The sequence below is a fragment of the Camelus ferus genome, chromosome 13 (assembly GCF_009834535.1).
Source record: "Camelus ferus isolate YT-003-E chromosome 13, BCGSAC_Cfer_1.0, whole genome shotgun sequence".
Taxonomy (NCBI): Eukaryota; Metazoa; Chordata; class Mammalia; order Artiodactyla; family Camelidae; genus Camelus; species Camelus ferus.
Genome location: NC_045708.1, coordinates 6,440,732 through 6,456,426, shown reverse-complemented (window position 1 = coordinate 6,456,426; position 15,695 = coordinate 6,440,732). Strand labels below are relative to the sequence as shown.

Genomic DNA, 15,695 nt, shown 5'->3' with positions numbered 1-15,695 from the left:
AGCACAATCCATTTTTGGAAGCTTCTAATGTTTGGAAAGTTCTTCCCTTGGAAACTGGCCACCTCTAAGAGCCAACCCCTGTCCTTTGTGCTGCCATCTTGAGGCACAGGGAGTTGTTATCTGAAGACTCTTCTGCTGGATGGTGGCCCCAGCACCTCTGTTCTCCCTACAATGCAGATTTAGACTCTTTTGCCAAAGTTTGGTATTCCAAGAAAACAAGATGCTCCAGTTGGGGCCTGGCAAATTGACTGTAGAAGAATGTTCTGGACACTAAACTCCTGTTTGTTTGGCCTAGAAGTGTATCAGGCTTCCCCCCACCCCACCCCCGCCAGAAAGTTCTTTGGTGGCCACATCACCTGGCTTGTTGGCTGCCAGCCCTCTAGACAGTTCTCACAGTAAGCCACATCTCCCAGCCTGCACAGGAACACTAATTTCCTGAATCTGAATACAGGAACTCACAATCATTCTTGGTAATTTCATCTCACGGAAATAATCAGCACTCACGTATTATTGGATTTGGCATTTCGTATATATCACTCAGCCTGAGATATATTCGTTATTCAACTAGTATTTATTAAGTGCCAGGAATCGTGCAGGGTGCTGGGAACACAGTGGGGAACGAGACAGAGGCTCCCTTCCCAGGAGGAGCTTACATGCCAGTGGAGGAGACACAGTAGACCAGAAGGATGCTCCCACATTGTATCCACGTGGTGAAGGGCAGAGCATCAAGTGAAGATGTGATGAGAATAGCAGGAGGGGCTCTGCAGGGAGGGAGGCCAAGAGAGGCCCCGCTGAGGGGAGGACCCTGGAGTAGAGGACCAGAGGGACCCATCGTGTGCAGAGCAGAGCGGACAGAAGGCGGACCTCTGCCATTGGGGCACATGGGAGGGTACGGGGTGGGGCGAGTGCGGGGTGAGAAGGGTTGAGTTGGTCAGCAGGGACTAGCCCTGTAGAGCCTGTACAGGGGAAGCGCCTGGCTGTCACTCTAAGAGCCACACCCAGCCCTGGAAGGATTTAGGCAAGGGAGCCACAGGATCTCACTTGTGTGTGAAATGATGTCGCTGGCTCTGGCCTGGAAGGGCTGGACAGCAGCAAGCATGCAGTGGGAGACGGTGGGGTGACTCGTGCCACAGATGACGGTGGCTGGATCCAGAAGGAGGAGGGGGAGATGGAGTCGGAGAGAGGAAAGGAATCAAGATATACCCAGGAGCTTGGGGCCGGGTCAGATGGGGGACAGTGAGGGAAGAAGTAAGGACGACAGACAGATTTGGGCCGGGAGATTGGAGGCGTGGTGGGAATTTACCGAGATGGGAAAGTAAGGCAGAAACTGATTTGGGAGAGAATGAAACAGTGAGAGCTCCATCTCAGACAGATTGAATCTGAGTTGCTCACTGAACATCCCAGAGAAACAGCCAAGGGGCAAAGTCCCAGTTTGGAGCTCAGAGGAGACATCTTTGGGGTCACAGAGATATAACTTGGGGTTAGTGGGCTACACACAGATGTGGAGCCATGGGGATGGGTGAGATGTCCTAGAAACAGAAGGTAAATGAGGGCCAGGACCCCCCTCGAGGCACTAAAGTGGGATGGACCAAAGAAGAACCATGATCCTTCTCGCTCTGAGTCATCCATTTCTTGGGAGAGGACTTCTCTGTCTGTCCACATTTGAATCACTGATAAAATATCAAAGAAAACTGGACAAGAAGGTGCTCAGTTCCTTTCGCCTCCCCGCTTCTGGCCAGCACGATCCGCAGAAGAGCCGGGCGGCAGCAGAGTAAGCCCGGCTTGGGGGCTCCGTCCCCAGCCCCCTGCGAGTTGTTCCTAGATGCTCCAGATGCTTCAGGGGCACGCTCTCTGGCTCAGAGTTGAAGAACAGTTTCTCGGCTGTGAATGTCTGAGGGGTGCGACCTTCTGAGTCCTGACTGGCCAGCAGAGGAGTTCCTCCAAATTTTGATAAACGTATTTCTGCCCCCACCATCCTTCCTCGCCAGCAGCAGGGAAGGCTTCGGGGGCCCTAAGTTATTTTGAGAGAAAAGGGCAACCAGAGCCATGAACACCTCTTCGGGACTGGGAAGGAGGTTGCAGATAGTCCCCTGGGCTGGCAGGCCAGCTGGCCGGTGGCTCGTCCCACGCTCAGGACTGCGGAAGGATCCCTTTCGTCCCTGTTGAAACTCCACCGTCTTGGGGCTCTGAGCTGGCATCGCCTGAGCCTCTCGGACTTCTGCCTCTCTCCAGTGGCCATCACAAGTGTGGCTGACACTTGGACCAGGAGCTGCTGCCCAGCCTTCGTCAATGTAAAGACAGGCTTTTTGGTACTATAGTCACATGTTCTGGGGAACAGCTTCCCGAGGGAACACGTGAGTCACTCTCAGATGGCTCTGTGCAGGGGATAGACAGGCAGCGGGGACAAGGAAGCTGTATCCTGCTTGTCAGAGCAATAAACATCCTCCTCCCTGAGGGGGTGCCCTGGGCAAAACATGCCATGTACCTTCGGATGGTATTAAAGCAAGAGTTGAGAGGTCCCCCTGGGCCACTCCTACAAATCTGTGTAGAGAGCTGTTCATGTGCTTAACCCAAGGACAGAACATCTGTCCCACGCCTGGATTTCAGAGCCTAAAGTTACAACCCAATTAACCCAAGGGAAGAAGCCTCAGTCACATAAACTTGTAGAAGTATCCACCGCCCACCCAGGCTGGGAGGATGCAGGAGCAGCAGCCACGTGACAAGGGGCAGGGCGGGCTTCCCGCCCACACTGAACAGGGCAGAGTCCGCACTGTGCCTCTTGACCTGAGTTTATTTTCAGGACTCCTCAGCCTCAGAGAGTCCTTCTAATCAAGTGTTGTTTCCCAGCCATTCTCCCATGGAGAATGAAGTGGACACTTCCTGTTGCCCAACTTAGGTGGACAGTGAGGGCAAGTGAGCAGTTTAGAAGCGGGTTAGAAGGTGCTTTAGCTGGAGAGCCCACCTCTCGGTGGAGCTCCTGGATGGTCACCCTGAAAGAGCTTTCCAGAAACCACAACCCTACTCTGGCTGCCAGAAGCGCCTTCAACCCCCACATCCTCCTGGAGACCCTGGGGAAAAAGAACATGGGGCCCCCTCCTCTGCCCAGAAGGCTGCAGACCCCAAGTTCTATTAATTCATTCACTCATTCATATTCATTCATTCAGCAAATATTTATTTCTGCACCTTCTTTGTGCCCATCGGGGAATGGGAAATGCACCATCCCTGTTCTTGCGGAGTTTTTAGTCTAACAGGAAAAGACCAAAAAGAGGAAAGAAACAATTGAATAAGCGAGATGATTTCAGAGAGAATAGGAGTTGGAATGTTTGCAGGGAGGGTCTCCTTTGGATGGAGGTCAGGGAAGGGTCCTCAGGTGAGATTATATTGGAGTTGAGGCCCAAATAATGAGAAGGATCTGGCAAAGATCTATGAAATAGGCTTCCAGGCAGCTGAAATGGGAAGTGCAAAGGCCCTGAGGCAGGAGGCCAGGTAATGAGAGTCAAAGGCCCCAAGGCGAGACTGGAGAGATGACGAAGCTGACCTTGCGGGGCCCTGTAGCCTTGGTGAGGAGCCAGGCTTTGTCACCATGGCAGTGGGAAGTCACTGGATGGAGATAGCCTGATTTTATGCTTTATGAAGAAGACTGCTTTGGCTGCCGTGAAGAAAACGGAAGAAAGGGAGGCAAGAATGGAGGTGGGAAAGCAAGTTGGCCAGGGCCCCAGGTCAGAGCTGGCAGGGCAGATTAATGAGGGGAGGCATCAGGCCCTACAGGCTGCAGACGGCCCCAGTTCTCAGCTCTTAACAGAGGAGTGCCTCTCTGAGGAGCAGGTGTTCCAGCAGCCTAGCCTGGAAGCCTGTATCCTTCACCTTCTTGAAAAGAATGAAGCCACGGGCCAGAAGGGAAACTGCATGGCTCAGGGCCCCCAACAGCTACAGTTTTAGGATAGACGTGCTGTTTTTTTTTTCCAAAATACAAGCCCTTTCTTTCCTTCTGTCCTCCCTCCCTCCCTCCCTCCTTGTGCAGGCAAGCGGCACATCCTAAAGACCATGTCCAGGATTAGGAAGGAAGGGCTTGTCTGGAGAGCTATCTGACAGCCCAGCTCCTGACACAGGAGAAAAATGGGTCAGAGCGGGTGAAGGATGGGATAGGATGAAATACAAGTAACATGAGGTGGAGGGATATAGCTCGGAGCTCAGAGGGGGAGGGGGTAGCTCAGTGGTAGAGGGGGTGCTTAGCCTGCAGAGGTCCTGGGTTCAGTCCCCAGCACCTTCATTAAAAGAAAAGGGGAAAAAAACACAAAGTAACATGAAATCTTGCAGCAGGCACCCCAATGTCTGCTTGGAAGGTCAAGCTGAGGACATGAACTGCCTTACTCCCAGGTTTCGTTGTCTACCCACTTCTGCTTCCCTCACCTCTTTTTTCTCCTCCCCTCCCCTCCCCTCCCCCTTCTTCTTTACTCCTTCCCATTTCATTTTTTATAGCTGATTTACATCTATCTCCCATTTTAAATGTGTCTTCTTTGAGTCCATATTATTCAACAGGATAGTAGCTTCTCATCTGAATATTTAAAAAAGAAAAAAAAATCCTCAACAGGGAAAACCAAGACTGGCATCAAAGAATGAGAGGTGTAGGTGTTTGGAAATTCTGTTCTATATGGAAAAAAGAGAGAGAGACTTCTGACTTCTGTTGCTGCCATCAGGACAAATGAGCCAACGACCCTGCAAAAAATTCTATCCTGTCTCTTGTGATGCTCAGTTCCTAGCCCACCCAGGCAGCCTCAGGCCTGCACCCACACAGAGGCCCCCCGACACCACACAGCAAAACCAGGAGGAAGAGCCATAATCTCCAATATGGTAATTTGAGGAACTTGGGAACTGTCCTAAGGAAGCAATTCAAAAGTGAAATAAAAAGAGAAAAGCTATATGCACCAAGATGTTCATTGAGGTATTGTTCGTGAAAGTTATAAATCAAAAATAATAAAGAAATGGCTAAGTAAATTATAATACATTGGCTTAATAAGAGTGAATGTAGTCACTAGCAGGGCACCTGTGCACATCACACAGCACTGCAAACAGACTCCACGTCAAATGAAACCAATACTGCACAGACGTATACCACGGCAACGTGCTTGTGAACAAAACATTTCAGAAAGCATAGACAAAAAGAAAACAGCTATCATGTGGGTGGATATGGATGTTATAATAACAACATTTAAATGTCAGTATCTATGGACGTTACGCAAGCACATGATTTTAAAAATTAATCAAAACTAAAAACACCTGCAGCCAAAAATTAGCAGTTCCCTGACCTCCACATCCAAACATGCTACCCCCAGTTTCAGCTGTTTCCTTGGGTATTTATCTCCGCATTTCTAAATATTAGGTCTATACTGATAGTTCTTGGTCTTCAACTTTTAACTTTTTTTTGCAGGTAATTAGGTGTATTTATTTATTTAGTTTTTTCGATGGAGGTATTGGGGATTGAACCCAGGACCTCGTGTATGTTAAGCATGCGTTCTACCAGTTGAGCCCTACCCTCCCCCCACTTTTAACTTCTTACCATAGAAGGTGAGTTTGTGCTTTCCTGCACATCGCACGTGCACACATCCTCTCCCCCATCTTCTGAATAGCTATATGATCATTTTTTGTTAATCAAACTTCAGTGCTTCCATTATTTTAACAATGTAAATATTATGATTTTATTTCCTTTCTTGTTCAACTTTTGCTACTCCTATAGTTGATTGCTGTCCTTGTTTTCAATTTTGTTTTCTATGTATAAACATGTAATTCTTCCCCCAGAGTTTGAGGAAGAATTAATGACTAGTACATTGAAAAAAAAGCAAATGAAAATAGGAAGCAACTATCAAGTCCAGTGAAAACAAAAAGTTGAACAAGAAAAGAAAGATAACTGTAGTACACTATGTGGACTCCACGATGAAGAATCATGTGTGATGGCAAAACGGCTGGTATTGCCACCGAGTACTGGGCCCTACTTTGTACCCATGCTACTTCTGTACCAAGAACTCAACCTTGCAGCCCATCCCTGCTGTCATCACCATAACCATGGAAACAGCACATGCTTCATCCCTCTCTTCTCTGTCAAAATATAACACAGGTACATCTCATCAATGGATTCTAGGTCACAGGTCCTAGCTGCAGGGGAGGCTTGAAAGAGAGTACTTTTCAGTTCCCATGCTGGGGTAGGTTTTTTTTTGTTTTTGTTTTTTTTTCTCCCTACTCTCCAGACTCAAAAAGTAAGATAATAACTGAAATATACAAAGTTATTTGGCAGCTGAGCCAAATGAGAAACAGGAGACAATGGCACATTGTATAACTTGTTCCTCTTTCTTGGTTTACTCTCTCATTTTAGTGGAGCACATCCTCCAGTAGCTTCCTTGAAAATGGATACAATGGATGTGGGGGGGGGGGTGTATAACGTTTTTTGAAAATTTGCATGTCTAAAAAATGTCTTTATTCTATTATTTTGCTTGAATGATGATTACAGAATTCTGGGCTGGGAATTAATCTCCCTCGGAAATTTTAAAGAGTTGCTCCATTGTCCTGTAGCTTCTGGTCTTGATTTCGTAAAGCCCAGTGCCATTCTGTTCTCTGATCAGAACGTGGCCTATTTTCCTTGTGCTGGCTTTTAGTAACTTCTGTCTCTGGAGTTTTGAAAGTTCTTGGTGATGTCCCATAGAACATCTTTTACTTTGTCATAATGGATGTTTTATCATTCATTGTGCTGAGACTCTTAGTGTGGAAACTCCTTCAATTCCAGATTTTTTTTCCTGGAGTTTCTTTAATAAGAAACTCTAATCCCCCAACACAGGTCTACACAATCCATGGGTTTCATCTATATTCCAGGGAGCCCTGGGGTTCCACAGAAACACCCCAAGGCCCTCAGAAGATGGTGGGGTAGGACAGGGTGCTGAGTAGAAGGAGTTCTGGGCCAGTCTCTACTTGGACCACAGTGGCACTCTTTTTATCTGCTTTATAGGTTAAAATTCTGCTTAATACTTTGATCTTTTAAAAGAGATCCACACTAACAAAGATGTTTGGAAAGTACCGATGAAGATCTAGAAGAAATGAGGTTGGGGTGGGGAGAAAGCCTCCAAAGATGACACCATGATGTACCCCCACACCCCACCCAAACCATCAGAAAGGATGGGAGCTACCCAAGCATCCATGTAAAGAGGACAGCGCTGTACACCCACAGTACATATGTACTCACACAGCCAGCAAATGGGACTGCTGGTCTACCAACCTGGGGCCTTGCTACCGGCTACCCAGCTACCCCCAGACACCAAAGGGGGATAGTTAGCCAATACTCAGCCAACGTCAGTCTCTGGCCTCAGTTTCTTCATTTGCACACTGAAAGGACTACATTCATCTTCCAAGCTAATGTCCTAATGTCCTAGAGGTTACAAGGAGTGTCCCTTTACTGGTACAGTGACTGCCAACTCTCTAGAGGAACAGAATGTCCCCACCTAAGGACTCCCTGAGAAACAATATCAAGTTATGGAAATCCAATCTACTTCCTTCAGAAAAATGTTTTAATATTTCTCTCCCCAAATAGGCCAGCCTAAGTCTGCCATGAATAGCGTAAGTCAAATACCAAATGCTGCAGCTTAATAATGGTCTCCAGGACTCCTCGGAGCAAAGTCATCCCTTCCTTCCCAGGCTACAGCATCCCTTTCTTGGGAAGCTGGCTGAGGTCCAGTTCATGTACCTCCTCGTCGGCAACTAGCACAAAGTTGGATCATTCCCTCCCTTTTGGCATTCTAGTCCTATAGAGAAGTTCTCTTTTGGCTAGATAGTCAGGGAGGATGGATTCCATTCAAATTCTTAACCTATCTATGAAATAGCATCTCTTCTTCCCCCCAACCCCCATACTGCCTCCTTTGCCCAACCTACCTCTCTGGAATGGTCCAAGAGAGACCAGCAGCAAAGGCCCCTCTGCCTGGCAGATTAAAGATGCTTTGGAATCAGTGAGCATCATTCCGCCCTTGCCTGACTCTGAGCTCCTTATCTGTCTGGGAAAAAAAAGAAAGAAAGAAAAAAAATGTTTTAAAAGAGAGTCTCAGAAACCTTCTGTGCCTTCTCTTACAGGACTTTGGTTCAAAAGCGACTGTTTCACTGAGGTTCCCTTTTTGCAAACCAGTCACATTGTGCTGGATGGGCCTTTTTCACCATCTGTGTCAATGCCACCCCCAGCTCCCTTTGGTGGTACTGAAGCAAACCACAGGAGCAATTCCAGTGCCTAAAGCAGGAATTTATATACATATAGATGACTCAGATCATTTTGAGAGTTGTTTGTTGGTTTTGTTTGGTTTTTGAAAGCAACGTGAGTGATCTGAGCCAAGTCTGGGTTCGAGTTCCATTCAACGGCTGCAAAAAGCAGGTCTGTGAACTTGAGGTCCCCACTCAAGACCCAAATCACATCATAAAGGAAGATTCATCCCTGCATGCTGGAGACAAAAAGGAAGGGGATGTGGGGAGGGGTCCACCCACTCACTGCATCTGTGGTGCTTCTTCCCCAACTGTGGGCGGCTACGGGAAATAATCTGACCCCAGAGAGAGAAAGACACCTGAGCTCCGGAAGCCCAGGCAGCTGAGTTCTAGCAGCAAGACACGCCCCTTCCTCCAGTATCAACCCACTCCCCCAGCCCCCAGCTACCTGCACAGCAGAAGACTCTTGCCTGGACCCCCCCCACCCCCACCCCCGGCTAGGCTGCAAAGGGCTCCCTGAAGAGCAGGAAACCTAAACCACTGACTGCTCCATGAGACAAAAGCCCAGTTCTAGGAAGCCATTGGAAAAGGTGCCATTCCAAGCACACATTTCCCAAGGTCCAAGCTGGAATTCTCGCTGCTGCCAGCCCAATCCCTGGAAGGATACCCTATGGACCCCGCTGCAAGAGCCCAGGAACATGGGCCTGGATGGTCCCTCCACTCAGCATGCAGGGAAGGATGGCAAAGACTTCCCAAGGAACTGCCATCAGTGTCAGCGACAAGAGCTAATAAAGAAATAACTTCCACTGCTGACCAATGGAGTTAATTAACAAGAGGCCAAAAAACATCAGCTCAGTCACCGGGAAAAGAGACAGGATCACAGAGAAAGCACTTTCAAAACGTGAAAAGACAAAGCAGAAAGCATGATGGAGCCGAGGGAAAGAAGAGTTAGAGAAGCAAGGAAGGACTTAGTCCTTAGGAATTCAGGTCAGGAAATAGGGAGTCGGGACAGAATTCACAAGAGGGCAGCCAAGGAGGAGGCTCTTCCCCGGGAAGAAGGTACGTCTTCTGTTTTGGCTCTCATGCTGACCGGGACCTCAGGAGCTGGGTCTGCCGCCCTCTAGCCCACTGGGTTCAAGGGCAAAGCTTTGGGAGGCAATGCTAGGAACGGTCAGAACGCAGGATGCTCCGTCCCGATTCCAGGGCAGGGGGAGGGGTAGGCGCGCACCGCAACTGCTCGATCCCTGACAAGTAAACAGCTTGCCCTGTATAGGCGCGCGTCCTCGTCCGGAGCCCAGCTGAGGGCCCAGCTCATCCCATCAAGGGCGGTAGCGGGACACCCGGGATTCCCGGCCCCCCAAGCATAAAAGGGATGCAGCGGGATGAGAAAAGCCCACACCAGAGAATTACAACGCGAGAGCGGCCCGCTGCCTCGGCCTCCCGAACGGGGTCTGGTCCTCCCCAGGAACGCGCCCGCCTCTCCCAACCCCCACGCTCCCGGGCCCCCAATCGCCCCAGCCAGACAAAGCCCGGCGCTGGGCGGGGCGTGCACGGGGGGGGGCACTGGGACCCCGCAGACGCCCGCACAGGTGGGCTCCGTACCGGGTGTCGGTGCCGGGGGCGGGGCCCGGTCTCCCTGGAGACGGTTGCCCAGGGGACGCGGCGGGCGGGTCCCGGGGCGACAGGAAGGCGCGAGCCTCCGGGCTGTGGCGCGGGGCCCGCGGGGGCCTGAGGGCAGGCCCGCGGCGCGGAGCCGGTGAGCGGGGCATCCGCGGAGGGGCGCGGCCCTGGGCGGGGCCCGGACAACGGGCCGGCGCGGGCGGGGCCAGGGGGCGGGGCGTCCCCGGGTCTGGGGCGGGGCCCGCCGCCGTGCGGGCACTGTAGGCAAATTCTCACAGCCCCAGCCAGGCGAAGCTCTGGAGAGCAGGCGTCTGATCCGCGCTTCGAGGACGCCGCTACAAATCCTCCCCGATCCCCGCTGTCCTGGGCTGGCTGCTTGGGTTTGCGCCGGGAGCCGGGAGCCGGGAGCCGCGAGACTCCGCTGGACCTCCGACCGCTTGCGCACGCTGGCCCTGGACCCACTTCTGCTTTGTTAACCAGAGGATAGAAAATGCCTTTTGCAAAGTGAGCGAGGGCTGGTCGTCTGCCAAACTGCTTTCCGCTCCGGGTTCCCAGGGAATCACCATAAAGGGCAGGACACTGGACCGGTGTCACTAGTCGAGGACTGTGGCCACCGCAGTAACTGGCCATCCCGGGCTCTGTGCTCAAATCCAGTGTGCGTGCTGTTTCCTGGCCGCTGGGCATCCCTTTTCATCGGAGTTCCCCTTACATGTCAGATTTAGAAAATAAGTGGGTTAACCCGGGACTTTCACGTTACACCTATTCATCACAATGAACTATGCGTGCTGGCAGAGCATGCGGGCAATAGAGCGGTAATCCCCCTGCACTTTGCCCATGAGCTGTAGTTGTTATCCAGGCATCACATTGTAAGGTAGGTATTGTTCTCCCTCGGGTTGTAAATAAAGCTGAAGATTAGAGGGCAAGGAACTTAAACACACATCTGCACTCAATCCCACAGCCTCTTAGCGGCAGTACTAGCTTTGGAACCACTTTGGTTTGGTAACGGGCTTACATGCTTCTTGTCCTGCAATGTCCCAGGTCTCCTCGAATGTTCTTTCGGGTCCACAGCCCAGGACTTCAACCTTTGCCACAGTGGAGCACGAGAGGAGGGAAATGTGAGGTTCAGAGTGACTGACAGTGTAACACCGGGGCGGGGGTGGGGGTGGGGACAGACGTGGGGCGGAAGAAAGTGATGTGAGGAACAGCTCTCCGTGGTCCTAACTGCTCCACCTGTCTCCACACCACTTCCATCCAGTGTTTCAGGTGAAGTGCCCAAGGCAGGGGCCCCCACTCTAGCCGGAGGAGCCTCCCTCCCCACCAGCGTCACCGAAAGCCTGCGAAGAGAGGAAGGAGAAAAACTCGGCTAGAAGCTCCCGGGAATCTTGAAGAAGCTTGGGATCCGCGGACCAGGCGTCCGGGTCGTAGGAGGTCCCGGGACCTCGAAGACCTCTGCGTCCCCGGCCCCAGCACTCCTGTCAGGGTCAGGGATCCGGGCGCCCCAGACATCTCAAGAAGAGAAAGGGGGTTCAGATAGGAGGATCCCGTACCCAGACGTCACACAGACATACAAAGACATACACTTCCATGCACGTTCACACACACACACTCGAGCACAGTTAAGTAAAACAAAACACACAGAGACGCACACTAAGTCACAAGAGGCCAAACACACACACAATTACTGTATGTAAAGACACACAATGACACAGACGCCGGGACCACAGATACACACTGAAGTTCACTGTCTACACACACAGCGCAGCCGGCTGTGCACTTGGCTGACAGTCTCCGGAGAAGGCGGAGCCTGGGCCACTGGGCAGGGACCGCCCTGCACCCAACCCAGGGCTCCACCCGCTGGCTTCCTCCACCCTCCCCTTCACTCCCAGGGAGGGGAGCCTGCAGCAGAAGACTGTCCCCCAGCTGCTCCTACCCGGACTCAGCCCCAGGGTAGGGGTGGAGAGACAGGACCGCCCTTGACCCACAGGACCAAGGTTTCCCCAGGATGAGAAATAAGTTCACAGCTGGACCCTGGGTGGGCAGACAGAGGCTGGGAGTGGCTCTCTGACAGCCACTCTGACTGGAGAGGGGTGTTATCCCTAACAAACCTGGAAAGGATAACAACCCCACAGGGCCAAGCTACCAAAGAGATTTTCCAAGGGGCAGACAGGCTTTGGTGGTTCCCACCTCCATAGGTGTCTGCCCTTCTTCCCAGGGGCCCTTTCTCTCCAGCCTGCGTCTGATTGAAAGTCAAGCTCAAAGACAGGTCCCCATCAGCAGTGTTCAAATTGGGGTATTATTTTCCTCTGCAGCCAAAAGAAAAACCCAAGTTTCTCTGAAATGGCAAAAGCCACAAAAAACATCCCACCTGTAGTCATCGATGTCCTGGAACTGCACTGACAAATTTTGGAAAGGTATACAGTGTAATAAATTGGGAGCAAATTATGTGAATTAATTCAGATACATGGAAAGTCTCTGAGAACAATGCCTGGCGTGTACACTAAACACTGAAGGAGTGCTTGCTCTCACAGACGGGAAACAGACACAAAGAGATGCAGTGGCCTGCTCAACGTCACACAACTAATTAGTGGCAGAGAGAGAAGGAAAATCAAAGTCTCCCGATTTCCATGTGCCAAGCTCAGGTATATTCAGTCCTTTCTGAAATACAAGTGAGGGTATCAATAGATTCGTTTGGTGGAGAAATAGTTTCACAGCTGTTAGAAAAAAATAAATAGGGAAATTTGATTCCCTCTCCTCTACTAGCTGTTGCCAAAAGGAGTGGCTCCTCTTTATAAGTTCCCACGCTTGAGGCAAGAAATCAGATGAGCCTTTGTTCCCTACCCATGAGAGCCCTTGTTACAGGCAACAGGCCTGGAGGAGGGAAGTTTATTTGCTCCATTCGTCACTCCCACTTCTGTCTCTCCTTCCACTTGCAGGTAAGCTCGCTGATGCAATGTCAGCTCCTCTCGGCTGCGCAGTGACATCCCAACGGCCAGCCTTCCTGGGATTCTGCTTGGCTCTTCCCCCTCACACTTGGCACTCAGCATTGCCAGGGGCTCCGGATATCTCAACCCCAAGTACGCCACTTTGGCATATTGATTCTTTTGAATAAAAGTAGTTGAGAAACAGCCAGTGCACAAAGGACACTCTGAACTTCTCTGTCCCCTGAAAGCAGGAGATAAATCTCCCACGTGGAAGGTACCTTCCTTACACCAGAAGGTGGGAGGCATCCTGACTACCAGTGACAGGGAACTTAGAGCCAAGGAGGCTGTGTGTACGAGCAAACCTGGTATTTCCTCACTAACTTACTACCCCTAGCCCAGTCCCCTTTGTCTTGTCAATTCTTCACAAATTAATTGTCTAAAAGGTATAAAAGCTTCCTGCTCTGGTGACTTCTTTGAGTTTCATATTTTGGAGCTTCATATTGTGGGGGGGGGGCTTCTGTATGTACATATATATTTATATGTTTTTCTCCTGTTAATCTTTTTATTACAGGGTGGAGGGAGGTGCCCTCAGCCAAGAACTTAGAAGGGTAGAAGGAGAATGATTTCTCTTCCCTAGCATTTGTAGGTGTGGTCAGATAAGAAGCTGAGTAGGGACAAGACTAGGAAGGCTCCAGTTGGGGAGTTGGGAAAAAAATAAGATGAAACTAACAAGAACCAAAATGAAACCAGTTAAATGCTGGTTTTAAGTTCTATTAGGCACAGGAGGACTCTGGAAAATAATCGTCTTCAGAGGGGGAGACAGTTTCCCTAGTTATTCACATAATCCTCCATCCTTTTGTTCCCCTGATCTTTTTCCTCTTAAGGCACAAGGATGAGGGAACCTAATTACAAGAGTGTCTAGTTCCTGCTCCCCTGCCATCTTTACAGATTTCCACTAATCTCAGAGTCTCTCACCCCCAGTTAACTCAAAAAGTGGCTCATCTGTAGTTAAAAAAGCAAAGTTAATTAGAATCTGGAGATTCTGTCTTTTTTTTTTTTTTTTTTCCCAATTCCCCAAGCTAAGACCAAAAAAGTCTGCCTTAACTGAGGCTTCCAGAGTTTGTGACCTGGGAAGTTGCAGATTAAAAAAATGATGCTCATGTCTGCAATGCAATGCCCAAAGTATTCGTGGTTGCAGGGAATCTCCAGGCGAAAGGTAGGAGCACCAGCCCTGGAGTTAGACCTGGATTTGGATGAGTCTCCTAATCTCTCCAGAGCGGTCTCCTCCTTTGTGAAAAGAAGAACCAGCACACAGCACTGACTTGGCCCACAGAGGTGGGATCGATTGGACAACGCACGCAGGGGGCTTCTAGCCGCGCCTGGTGGTGGGGCACCCGGTTATACGCTGCATTTCATTGCCACCACTTCCTGTGAGTTTTGGGCTTCCCGTTCCCACGTGGTCCTCGCGGGAGGACACGATGTCTTGGACTTTTTTGTACATTCTAGAGAAGAAGAGCTATTCCTTTGTTCGTGGAAAAGGTCAATTGTGAATTTTTATTCCAAGAAAATTAGAGTAAGGGGATAAATTGGGTGCCAGAACAACAGGGGATTGTGTGAGTCACACATCAAGGCTCATGAAAGATGCCCTGGGGACTCACGAAACCCATTTTCTGGAATCTCCTTGGGAAAGCGCTAGATGTGTCTGCGAAGCCGCTGAGAATAAGAAAATTCAACTAAGGCTAGGGCATTTTTAAAAGTTGGGTCTAAACTTGAAGAAGGTAAAAAGAATGGATCTGGCAATATTTGATCAAATATATTTACAGAGCTGCAGCTTAAAGGTAATTTAGTTAAGACGGTGGTGGGGGGCAGGGGGCTTGCCTGAGTCTCACAGTCAGATCCATAGCGATCAGTACCTGAGAGATACCAAAATGGACAGCAGCAACGGCAGAGGGGACAGCAGCTAACATTTTCTGGCTCATACCACATGGGAGGCACCATGCTAAATGCTTTACATCGTCCATGAAGCTTTTAAAACGTAGCAGCCAGTTCTCATCGAGGTGGCATCTATGTCTCCTCCCCTTAAATCTGTGTGGACTTGGGACTTCCTTGACCAAGAGAATATAGCACAAGGGATGCTAAGTGACTTGGGAGTTTAGATCATAAAAGGCCATACAGCTGCCAGTTGGAACCAAGCTCCAAAGCTTGCTCTTGACGTTCTGAGCATCAAAGAAGTGCCACCACCCAAAGCTGCCATGCTGCGATGAGGCCCCAGCCAGAAAGAGAAGCCATGTGCAGGCACTCAGGTTGACAGTCCCATCTGAGCCCAGCCTTTGATTCATCCCCACCCAGGCAACTAGACATGAGTGAAGAACCCTCCAGGTGATTCCAGCCCTCCCTCCACCTGCTCACAAAAGTAATGGGCAGGCCTTTGAGAGTCCCCCCTGCTGACCCCAGACATCACCATCCCAGAGCACAGCCAAGATGTCCTGTCAAGTCCTGTCTGCGTTCCTGGCCCATGGAATCCACGCACATAATAAAACAGTTGTTGTCGCTCAAACAGACTAGAGAAAGGCCTATTTAGAGATTCAGCCAAAGAAGATGAGCATAAATTAAATCAGGAAAGATGTGGGTCTGACATGAGGAAGAACTGCTTGACAGTCAGAGTAGCCAAGACAAATCTTGCTGTTGGAATCTGAGGAGCCCCTGTCCCTGCAGGGGAAGGATGGGCTGGTGAAAGGGTCCCTGTGTCCTCGTTCCTGTTTCATCGACTAGTTAGATGACCATGAACTAGGGGGTTTGACCTCACTGGCCTTGCTCGGTTCCTTCATCTGCAGTACAGAACCCAAGAGGCCGAACACTGAGGGAAGGACATCTGGATATGAGACGATTAAAAGCTCAGGCTCTGGAACAGCCCGATGTGGTCTGACA

The 15,695-nt window shown here is 50.2% G+C and overlaps 1 protein-coding gene and 1 long non-coding RNA gene across 2 annotated transcripts in view; one reads left to right on the top strand and one right to left on the bottom strand.

Moving 5' to 3' along the window:
- The window catches only part of PIK3CD (phosphatidylinositol-4,5-bisphosphate 3-kinase catalytic subunit delta), a 46,954-nt gene that overhangs the window by 17,437 nt on the left and 13,822 nt on the right, over positions 1 to 15,695 (bottom strand). The window contains 1 exon segment of the mRNA XM_032495141.1: positions 7,912 to 8,030. The gene's annotated coding sequence lies outside the window, so the exon portion shown is untranslated.
- Positions 9,834 to 11,203, top strand: LOC116668249. The gene is made up of 3 exons (XR_004325330.1): positions 9,834 to 10,350; positions 10,885 to 10,961; positions 11,102 to 11,203. It is a non-coding gene; the product is annotated as an uncharacterized LOC116668249 (long non-coding RNA).